We start from the raw sequence: 11,709 nt of genomic DNA, 5'->3' as shown, positions 1-11,709 counted from the left end.
GTGTAGATAATTCTTGAAGCAATTTTGTGAAAAGCTGATTTATAAAGAGCAGAGCTTGTTCTGTTGTATCAGAGCTCCACTCAAAGTAGCCCACAGGAAAAATGGGGTTTTTGAAAGGTAAAGAAGATTCTCACAGAATGTCTAAAGAGGGATTGGAAGTATCAGGAGTCAAGGTAGCCTCTCTTTACATTGCACTCTTGGTCTACGGAAACACATTGACTCTTGTCCCTTATTCTATTTTGTATCTGCTTCATCATCCTCTCTCTCTCTCTCTCTCTCTCTCTCTCTCTTTCTCTTTCAGTCTTTCCATTCTTAAATTGGTAATAACAATATTTACCTTGCAGGGAAGTTGAGAGAATTCTGACAGTGGTATGTAGTATAGGTTACAGTGGGGAAGATATGGTGATAGAAAAACCTATAATTAGAGTATTTCAATAGAGCTGGTTAGCATTTCTCTGACCTAGAATAGTGGGAATACACAAGGACAGAAGTGGAAAAATCCTACAGATTACAATGGTGAATTTTCTACAATTTGGTAATGGATTGATAATAGGAGTTAGGGGAATGGAAAGATGGGAATGCTCAAAGAGACAGGAGATAGATGTCCTAAGTATGTAGGAGAATGAAGAAGCCAATTACAACAGAAACAAAGTCCAGAAGAGAAGTTTATTTGAGATGCTAGAGGTAGACAAGTGATGAACAATTTTTGGACGTGTTGACAAGGGTGTTGGAGAGACAATTGGATGGCAGTAAGTCACTCCTCAGAAACTTGGAGTTTGTGGTGGTTCTAAACTTAAGAGCATCATTATGTTATTTTTGGGCAAGTGAGCAGCTGGGTGTTTGTATAGTAGCATGATGCTTTATTTGAATTTGGCAATTTGGGGAAGTAATGTGGTTGATAGAAATAACAGAAGGTGGTTCCGCTCAATCATCCTCCTTTTGATGTCATTAATCTCTTAAGTCAAAAAGCAAGGTTCAGATCAGGAAGTCATCTATAAAATATGAGAGTTGAAATCATGAGCATACTTTTAGATTATTAAAGATGAAAGTAGCAAGTGACAAGTCTCCTTAACAGGAGCTTGGGAAGCTCAAAGCTTCCATCTATGAATATTTTCTTCAATAAAATTTTTCCCTTGCCTAGCTGCTTGCCAAACAAAACAATTAACTGGAGTATTCAGTTTAGCCAAGTAAGTCTGTCTGCCTTCCTTCCTTCTCTCCCTCCCTCCCTCCCTCCCTCGCCCCTTCCTTCTTCCTTTCTTCCTTTCTTCCTCCCTTCCTCCCTTCCTTCCTTCTTTCCTTCCTTCCTTCCTTCCTTCCTTCCTTCCTTCCTTCCTTCCTTCCTTCCTTCCTCCCTTCCTTCCTTCCTTCCCTCCAAGTTTTAAAAGAATAGTTTTGGTCTTCTTTACTCTGATTAGTTTCCAATAGCAGCAAGAATTAATAACATAATCCACTCTGATCTAGTTCCTGTTAAATCCATCATGGAAAGATCATGTAGAATAGGAAACAGGTACAACTGTTGGATTTCCTTGAACTTCATTAACTGTTCATTCCTAAAGGAAAACAAAAGCTTATTTCTCCATAAGGAGAATATGCTGAATTGGATTCTATTTTGTGCCCATAATATTTTTTCTTTTATTCAAACTCCTTTGTCTATACTGCATGTAAATAAATAAGATAATAAATTTTCAATGCCAAATTCCACATTGTGGTTTACCAAAGCATGTCTTCCTCCTTTCTTCTTCCTCCTCAACCCACTCCTTCTCCACCTCATCTCTTAGCTTAACCAAACTCCAAGGTATTCCTTTGTGCTGACCCCAAAATGTTCAGGATCGATATAGTTACATACAGTTTAGCTAATTTTGAAAATGAAACTCTTTCCCAACTTTTGCATAACAAGGCAACTGAAAAATGTGGAGACCAAACAAAAAGATAATATCACCAATTTTCTCTTACTGCTGATCATGTTTAACAGGCCACCACCCTCTATTGGTAGTCTATAATCTTTAAATTTTTCTTGTCATATACTTTTTTCCTATTTTCCTGCATGACTAACCTTTAAGTCTTCATACTATGCTAGCCTTCACACTATTGTAAGCATCTTTATAATTCCAATGCATCTTCTAAAATTTTTGCTTTAGAAATTGGTTTTGTGTGCTAGTTATATTTTATGTTAATATAATGTTCTGATGATAGAAAATAAGGACTCTTTCTTAATAGCTTGATGGCCCTAACCATCAACCATATTTCAAAGTTATTTCTTTAGTCTTTAACTTTACTTCTATTCCAGTAGGCATTCCTAAACATGATACAATGCTGTACAGTTGTTATGAAAATATTTATCACTTCCCTATTTTTGTGTATTCTTCATATTGTGGTAGCTCCGTTTAAGTTATTTATCTTTTTAAAAATATCTACATTGGTAGCCTACAATCTTGAAGTGTTTTCATATTATTTTTTTCTATTTTCCTACAATGAATAAAAATCACAAATTAAGATTCACTTAAGAAATGACTCATCCAGTGATTGCAATAGGCAAATGTTGCTTTTATTCTGAAACTACCAATACTGGAAATTTGTCGATTTTTGACTAGAACATTCTGACTTCCCAAGCCACATCACAGAGATGTCAGGGGATGCAGAACAATGCCATCTGTCAGTCCCTGGAGACATCTTCAAATAGGGTCACTGCAGGCCTAAGAGTTCTTGGCTGTAATGATGGGAAATTCATGAAAACATATTTCTTCATTTAGCTCCCATGTTTTCAAGCTCAGGAAGCTTCAAAGGAAATGTAAGAAAGCATGAAACCATGCAAACTGAAATGATGAAAAATTCTGATGAAATTTCTGCACACTGAAATCAGCAAGTTATCACATGGATGAAAAAGTTTTCTAATATGAGCACTACCATCATTTTGTTTCTCTCTCTCCACCATTTCTGCTGCCTTCAGTTGACAGCCTTACATTGCTCCGGAGAAGCTCAAGGGCCTGGAGACTGTTAGGAATTATGGTGATGTTTCTGAGAGAGTCACACACAAAAATATTACCAGAAGGATAAGTAAAGCACCACTTTATTAATATCAGGGCCAGAATTCAAAGACTCTTATGTAAGACTATTTGGCAAAAGTTAGTTTATAGCAGAGACTTTGAACTTAAGGCCCAATTATGGCTTCATTTTCATCCTTTCAGACCACCATACTTTCCACTCCTCAAATCTAAATCCTAAGGAAAGAGTCAGGTTTCAGAGCAAGGTCTGGTGCAGACTATGATTCAGTTTTAGTAGAGGAGAGCTGGGACAAGGAAGGAACTGATGTACTAGACCCACAGGATCTGTGTACTATAGGACATGGAAATCAGAAATCACATAAGACAGGATGGAACTTAGATTTAGGTTCTTTGAGACACTTCACCATACCCACCATATTTGTGGCCCAAATACTCTCTGGCACGTAAAATGAACAACTTCTTTCCAGGGTGGGTGACAAAACTAGGAAAAGAGGAGAGCATATGAGTAACTAGCTAAAAAGGGGTAAAAAAAAATGTTCATTCTTCAACTTATACCACTTTATATCTATACTTTAAGGAGTAGTAAGGAATGTGTTGAGGCTATTAATCTCCAGAACTCCATCTAGCTAGCTAGCTAGCAAGATGCCAAATGCACTCTGACAAGTAAAATATCTCAATATGAAGTATTTTAAGTTTCAATTTTCTTTTGAAGGAAGATTTCTAAGGGATCATTACAACCAAAAAGCATTAATTACTTATAAACTGGTTGCAAAAATGCTTCTAATTCCCCACTCCTTCTACAACCACATTCTCTGAAATATTACTTATAAACAAGTCTCATCAAGGGATGAAATCTACTGCCCCACTACTTACCTCCAGATTGGCCACGTGACATACTTGAGCCAATAGGATACCAGTTCCAAGCCTAGGTCTCTATAGGCCTTTCACATTTCCACTCACTCTCTTGAAATTTTGCCACCCCTGTGTGAACAAACTCAGACTAGCCTGCTGGAATATGAAGGATCAACCAGAGAAGAGCTGAGTCATTCCAGGTGAAGCCGTATTAGACCACTCAGCCCACCACCAACTCACAGTAGACCAGCCATCCATGAGCAAGGCCTGCTGAGATGATCTGTGCCAGCCCCAGATCCAAAGGATAATTGAGAGGATCCATGGACTTGAGAACAAATAATAAATATTCACCATTTTATGTCATTGATTGTGTAGGTATTAGTTCGGCGGCATCATTATGGCAACTGACAATTTATACATCTTCAGGATTCAGGTTGGATGTTAGCTACTCCAGGAGACTGATCCTAAACCCACAGCCTGGGTTAAATCTTCCTCCCCTGGGTTTCCAAAAACACTCTGGGCATGACCCTATCTTAACTCTTAAAAGTATATAGCAAGTAGAATCGGGATCTTCACTTTATCTCTTCCTTGTCTTCAGCCCATTCAACTCCACTTCCACAATTCTTTCTGGAATTAGCTCATTCAAGAATCTGTAATTATTAATTAACAAGTCACTGATTCAAGGGACAGTAGCAGGTTTTTATCTCACTTGACCAGTTTGCACACTTAGGAACAACTGAATACTCTTCTTGAAACATCTTTTTATGGGACACATATGCAATTATAACTTGGCTTTAATTTCTGCACATTTTTAGTAATCTCCCTTTTTCCCATTAAAATGTAAAGTCAATGAGAGCGGAGACCTTTTCTCCTTTTTCTGGCCCAGAGTAGGCATCAATAAATACCTGAAGGCATGAATGCACATATCACTTACCATCACTACTATAATGATCACATTCATGCATTGATCTTAGCTCTAGAGTGTAAGCCTCCAGATTTCAAGGGAAATGAGCTATTTTGTACCTAGAGTGTCTAGCTAAGGGCCTGGCTTTTTACTGATAATAACAGCTAAAATTTATCGAGTGCTATTTTAAGTACATGTAAAGTATATCTTTACATATACTATTTTATTTAATCCTCAAAATAACCTTTGGTATATAAAATCTTCCTGCATCTTACAGGTAAGAAAAATGAGGCACTAGAAACTTCATAAATATGCATTAAATTGAACCATGTGCTCTAGAGGCAGACATTCAGAAAAACGAATAGCTACTCATATGTGGCTGGAGTTTTCTCAGGGAGGTGACAAATCCCATCTCTGTCCAACTCTAGGCATATACTGGGCTAATTATGTAGTCTCTTCATGGGACTAGTTCAGGTGAATAGAAGACCTTTTTGTATTCTCGATTCCTCTAGTGGTCTCACCAGAGTGCCTGTCTGTCCTGTGCTTCCTCATCAGATTTGTCAAAGTAAAACTCCTTTGCACAGCCAGCCCACTGTTCTGATGGAGTTCTTCTGTTCTGTTCACTTCAAGGTCTATTCATCTTTGTACCCCAAGCAATGCCTGGCACACTCAAATATTCATAGATTAATGAACAAATCACCCCTCGATTTCCTAGAAAAAGACCTTCTTCACTATCAAAAAGAAAGAAGTAATTCTTCCTCTCTAGGATTCATGTCTTTTGCTCTTTGCTCCATGTAAACAACCACCCAAACAATACAATGAATGTGAAATTCGTATTGCTTTTTCATAGTTACAAGGTTGGTGTGCCCGTTAGACTTTAAACTCCTCAGAACAGGGGGTTAAATACAGTTGACAAACTTCAAACCATAGACTGGACTTCAAAATGAGCAAATAGAAGTTTATTGATTACTTCTTTCACCTAGATGATGATGATGAAGAAATGATAGTTTAGTAAATTATCCTGCTCAGGAATTACCACAAGATAGAAGAGAGACACTATCAAATGTGATATCAGAAATTATGGAGTTGGCAACAGACCAAGATTTTTTGGAACTAATCCTTACTTTTACAGAATATGCCAGTTTTAGAAAGTCTCTTGATCGATATGAGTTTTTCTCCCCCCTCCATTCTCTGTCTACTGATTTAATATCAGAGTCCATTTAAAATTCCCTCCATCATGTTCAGATCAGGAAGGAAATTGCATACCTCAGGAACCAATTAAAGCTAACTTAGCTCCTTCTGACCATCCCTCAGCAGCTGTTCCCAGAGAAAGCTGGAGAGAGCTCAAAGAAAAGCTGCCTTGGAACACACTCACCTGGAACTCATGGACTCCATCCGAGTGTGCGCTGCCAGGGGCCCTGGCGATTCTCTCTGAATTGTGATTTCATTTCACTTGAGTGGGGCATTCTGTAGCGGGTGCTAAGGGGAATTTAGAGCATAGATTAGACATGCTTTTTACCCTCAGGAATCTCACAATTTAATGGAGGAAATAAGATAAACACACAGTCAATTAAGAGAAAGTAGATACATATGTACACATAAAAATATTGATTTAAGTTTGGGAAAGAGGAGGAGATAGAGGCAAAGGATTTAGATGTTAATCAGGAAAGTCTTGCAGACTTTGCAGCCTTCACATGCCTGCGTCTAAGTGGAAGGAAAGCGCTCTGTGTGCCAAAAGAAAGGGGACAGCTGTTCCAAGGAGAGATTTTTTTTTTCCTTCCCCCCAAAAAGTGGCCAGGAGAAGTAACTGCTCACAGACTGTGAATCATGTCCACATGACTGACCACCTGGGTCACTGAATGATGCCATGAAGATATTTCCACTTGGCCTTCTAGTAACCTGGGATTAGCCAATTTTGAATACACTATATTTTCTGTCCCTAGCTCTTTATCTCAGGTGAGGTAATGCCAAATAGTTTATCTCTTTCATTAAAGACATAATACTGATATGTTTGACAAAAATGCTTATATTGCCCATCGTGGAGGAGGAATATGTAATTTCATATAGGGGGGATCAAACTGGATATTTGGTCTCCTACAGCCTATATTTCTCTGGAATTTATGGCCAGCACTGTGCTTATTTTTTGGCTTAGGATGGTATGCATAGAAAATAGCAGCCTCGGCTTGTAGAAATGCTGCAGAGCCCCTAGGGAATCTCAGAGATGATCACCCGGGGGCCCACACAGTCCTCTGCCACATTCCTACACTTCTCACATCCTGTTGGAATAACATTATCCCACTGAACAAACAAAATAAAGCAAAATAATTGGTGTTTTTGGACATCTGATGAATGGCTTTTTTCCCCCTTTTTTTCAGTTTTTCCAGTTTCCAACTTTTATGGAGTTAACATTCTCTCCCTCCCTCTCTCTCGCTGTCTCTCCAGCCCCCCTCTCTTTCACTTTTTTCAATCTGATCAAAGATTGTTTTTTCCTCCTCGCTTGGTGGGGGAATCTGGGGGAGAAGAGACAGATGGTATCGTTTGCAAAAGGAAAGCTGAGAAGTCACACATATATCTTTCAGCTTTGTGGCAAAGCTGATGCCAAGATTCTTGCTTGAAGTGTGTAGTGCAATGGAGGCACTGAGGAGGACCAGAAAGGGTGAGGCCAGCAGAGGAGGGCAGTAGAAGAAATTGCCATGGGCTGATCCAACGGCAGAACATGGGAGCGATTACATTTTGGCAGCTCTTTTATTTTTCCCTTATGGAGTTTTAGACCTGTCCTGTACACTGAGATAGCTTTCATCTGGTGAAAACTTGTGCCGTGTTTAAACTTCCTTCAGATCTGTGGTGTTGGAGAGGGAAAAAAAAAAAAAAAAACAGCACAGCCCAGAACACACTGAAATGATGTCGGGGGTGGGAGAGGGGGCAGTAATTGTGCCCAGATAATGTTGTCATACTTTGTAAAGCCTTTAATTCTGGAATTTATTTATTAATGATGCATGGGTTATTACCCACCATCTGTCTTGCGTTAGCAGTGGGCTGTTTCAGATTATGGTAATGTGTTTCTGATTGGAGTTGTGTTGAAAGCCAGAACAAGGCAGCTCATGTGCAGTCCTCTTTGAGGCCTGCTGTTTTCAATTCCTCTTCACAGAAAGGGCTTTTATTTGATTTGTTATGGGGATTTTTTCTTCTGTTGCCAAAACAGCTGCAAGCCTGGAAGGGAATAAGACACAGGGCCACATCAAACTTGTTAGCTTGTAAAAAAAAAAAAAAAAAAACCGGAATGTTCCAGGAACCAAAAGGAAAAAAAAAAAAAAAAAGGGATGTGAGAAAGTAGATGGACAGGATGGGAAGTGAAAAGAGAAAGTTTTAGTGGCCTTTTTGATTGGCTTTCCTGTCAAGAGTATACCAACATATTTTGCTATTTTAGGCATTATAGGTCAGATAGCTATGTACTTAATTTATTATGCTTATTCGCACCAAACAGAATGGCTTTCTTCTGAATAGCTTCAGCAGTCTTTATGCTGGGGCAAGGAATAAATAAAAGTCCCCAATGAGCTAGCCACCCTCCTCCAGTCATCAAAGGGAACACCTAATAAATAAGCCTGATTTAAAAAAAAAAAAATGTATTGGAACAGATTCAAATTTGTTCATGAATGGAAAAAAAAAAAAAAAGAGGAAATAGGTAACAGGCAAGCATCCCTTGCCTGATGTGAACAATCTTCCTGATATGAATTCTTTGTCCCTGTTTCTCCCTCACAGGGCTCTGGGTTCCGCAAACTGTTTCTAGACCACACTGCTGTCCAGCAGCAATGTTGAAAGAAATGCTCTGTCTTTCCTGTCCAATATGGTAGCCACAAGCTACATATGGCTATTGAGCACTTGACATGTGGTTAGAGTGACTGAGGAACTTAATTTTTAATTTTATTTAATTTTAATTAATTTGCATTTAAATAGCTACATGTGGCTAATGGATACCATATTTGAGAATACAGTTCCAGGATTAACTAAATAAGTGTAGAGGCTGTCTTTTTCCTGCTAATACCAAATAAAAGGCACTGGATGCCAGCTATGGTTATGGCCAACTTCTAACCTAAAGAATTGGTTTGAAAGATTCTTCCCTAATGTATTATTCAAGGTTAGTAGCATTAAGGCTTCTTCCCAAAAGGTTGCTGGCAAGTTTTTCCTTAAATGAAGTGCATGAATGCTTCCATCTATTGAAATACAGGTTTACAGGAAAGCTTAATGTTTGTATGATAAACAAATAACCTTGAAGAACTATAACCAAAGCTCTCAAATAATAACAAATCTACTAATGCTAAGGATATTCAAAAATTGTTTTAGCTTTGTTGGCAACAATTGTCTCCATTCATATTAAACACAGACTTATTATTTCAGGAACACATGATATGTTTACAAACAAACCCCAAACCATGTGAAATTGACTTTGTACACACGAAGACCACACTGTCTAGATATTTTAGAAATTATGGGATATTTGTTAAAACTTATGTTTGGGGATTTGTTGTTGTCAATCTACTTTTCCACAGCTTTTTTCCATTGTTGGAGAAAAGGCTGTAGAGATGGAGAAAAGGCTGTAGAGAGAGATGAGATAAAGAAACAGCAGGAACAAAATACGTGCTTACCATTCCCCGATGGCCTTCATCACCTGGACACACATTTAGACTCCATTTCTCAGCCACTTTGCAGTTGTATGGCACCATGGGCACAGTTCATGCAACTGAGATTTAGTGGAATGGTGGTGGAAATATTGTAGGCCATGTCCAGACCCAACACTCATGTACTTTCTGCATAATTCTACTTTTGTCAGATACAGAAGATAAGAAATGACCTGGGGCTCTAGAGGATGCTGGCTACATGAAATGAATCTAGATCCCTGAATGACAGAGTAGAGAAGAACCACATCTCCCAACTAAGACTGGTTAGATTTAGGCTGTGATTGAAGGAAAGGAACAAATCTTTGTAGTCCTTATGGTGACAGAGATTTGAAAGATGTGTTTTGTAAATTAAGACACTGATATGAACTGACATCTTGGAGAAGGAACAGTCAGGACAAACAGTCCATTCCATAGTGTGATTTTGTTAATTGTTCTGTCTCTTAACCTTGCTGTCAAATCCTTTTTTTTTTTTTTTTTTGTAATAGTTTACCCAGAGTTGTTCATATTCAGGGAGAAAAACATACATTTTCCAAGCAAATAAGATGCTAAGTATGAAATACAAGATCAATTTATTTAATATCTCTTTTTTAAAATGAAGGACTGCCATGCCGATTATAATATTAACTAAAACATTCTTTCCATGCAGTAAAGTCGAAGGGACTAGGCCAAATATATGCCTAAGTAGAATAGGCTCTCTGAAGCATCATCTGCATTGCCATAAAAAAAGGATCATGGTTTTATTTCTGAGGCTTTGAGATGTTTTTGGGTTCCTCCTACCATCCTTCCTTTTGGATACTTTCACTCTTGGCAGTTCTGCCCCTTACAACTTCCTGCCTGCCTGGATGCTCTTTCTCAGCTTATCCCATTCAGATGGATGACTCAGCCGGATGGCCTGCTTGGCTTCCTATTTTGGATTTTCCATAATATCCTGTTTAACTTCTACATACTGAGCATGTGGGCCCGTCCTATCTTGTCCTTCACTGACTTGAACTCTCCCTGGTATATCACATTCTTAGTTCAAACTATAACTTCTGCTCATCTGGAGTGAAGATAGGGCTTCAAACTAAATCATAATCAGAAAGTTACTGAGAAGGTGTTAGGAATGTTTATACCCTCCCCACAATGTGATGATATTTGGAGATGGGAACTTTGGGCATTAGATGAATTTCATGATGAGTCTTATATGAAGACTCATCAGAGAGTTTTCTCTTTCTCTTCACCCATGCACAAAGAAGTCGGGTGAACACTCGGTAAGATGGCAGCCACTATGAGCCAAAAGCAGAGACCTCAGAGTGAAATCAACCTTGCTGGTCCCAACTTCTGGACTTCCCAACCTCCAGTCTGTGAGAAATAAATGTCTGTTATTGAAGCCCCCCAGTCGATGGTATTTTGCTGTGGCAGCCTGAGTGGCCTCATTCAGCAGATGATTAAAGTGAGGAAAGATTGTTATTTTATCATCCTGGTGATGGTTTATAAGGTAAATTGGACCACATGCCAAAAAGGATGTGGAGGTTCTATTGGCTGTTACAGACCATTATATATTATTATATAACCATTATATAACACTATGGAAACATTAAATGTCAAGTTAGGATTTGCCTGTTTTCTAGAAAAGGTGTTGACTATGCTCCTTCTTATTAATGTTATTTAACTTTTTACAAATTTTGATGCACCTCATTAAATTTCACCTTATATAATAAAATCTTATCTCATTCAGTTATATCACTAAGATAAAGTATTGATTAGGACTAAAAACATATCAAGTTGTTTTGTTTCTAAGGTATCATGTGTAGACCTATTATCACATCCATATATTAAGAAAGCCTGTGATATATATTAATATATATTTTATTTTAGAGGATTCCTTGTAAGTCATAAAATGGATCTCAAGCTTATCTAAGCTGCAAAAGCCACCTTCTACAGTCAAAACATTAGGCAATGTACCTGTATAAACTAGCTGGGTAAGTCAAGGATACCCAAGAACAATTCTCCAAACCCAGTTAGAAACACTGCATTATATTAACCAATGAGATTCTGGAAAAACTTAGAGAGGGACCATTTGTTATACTGATATGCAATGGTACCAAAATGTGTTATGATCACGAAAGAGCAGTTTGTTGGAATAAAAACTAAATTTAAAGATCAAACATTTAAAGTCTGGAAAGACTAACTAGTTAAAATTTTTAAACCTTATATCTGTGTATCGAATGATAATGCCCACTGAACAGATGGAGGCAGGAAACTTTAGGTCTGTGCCCACATCTATGGAAAAGCA

Source organism: Canis lupus, chromosome 1 (genome assembly GCF_003254725.2).
Source record: "Canis lupus dingo isolate Sandy chromosome 1, ASM325472v2, whole genome shotgun sequence".
NCBI classification, from domain to species: domain Eukaryota; kingdom Metazoa; phylum Chordata; class Mammalia; order Carnivora; family Canidae; genus Canis; species Canis lupus.
Note: the sequence above shows the minus strand (reverse complement) of the source record.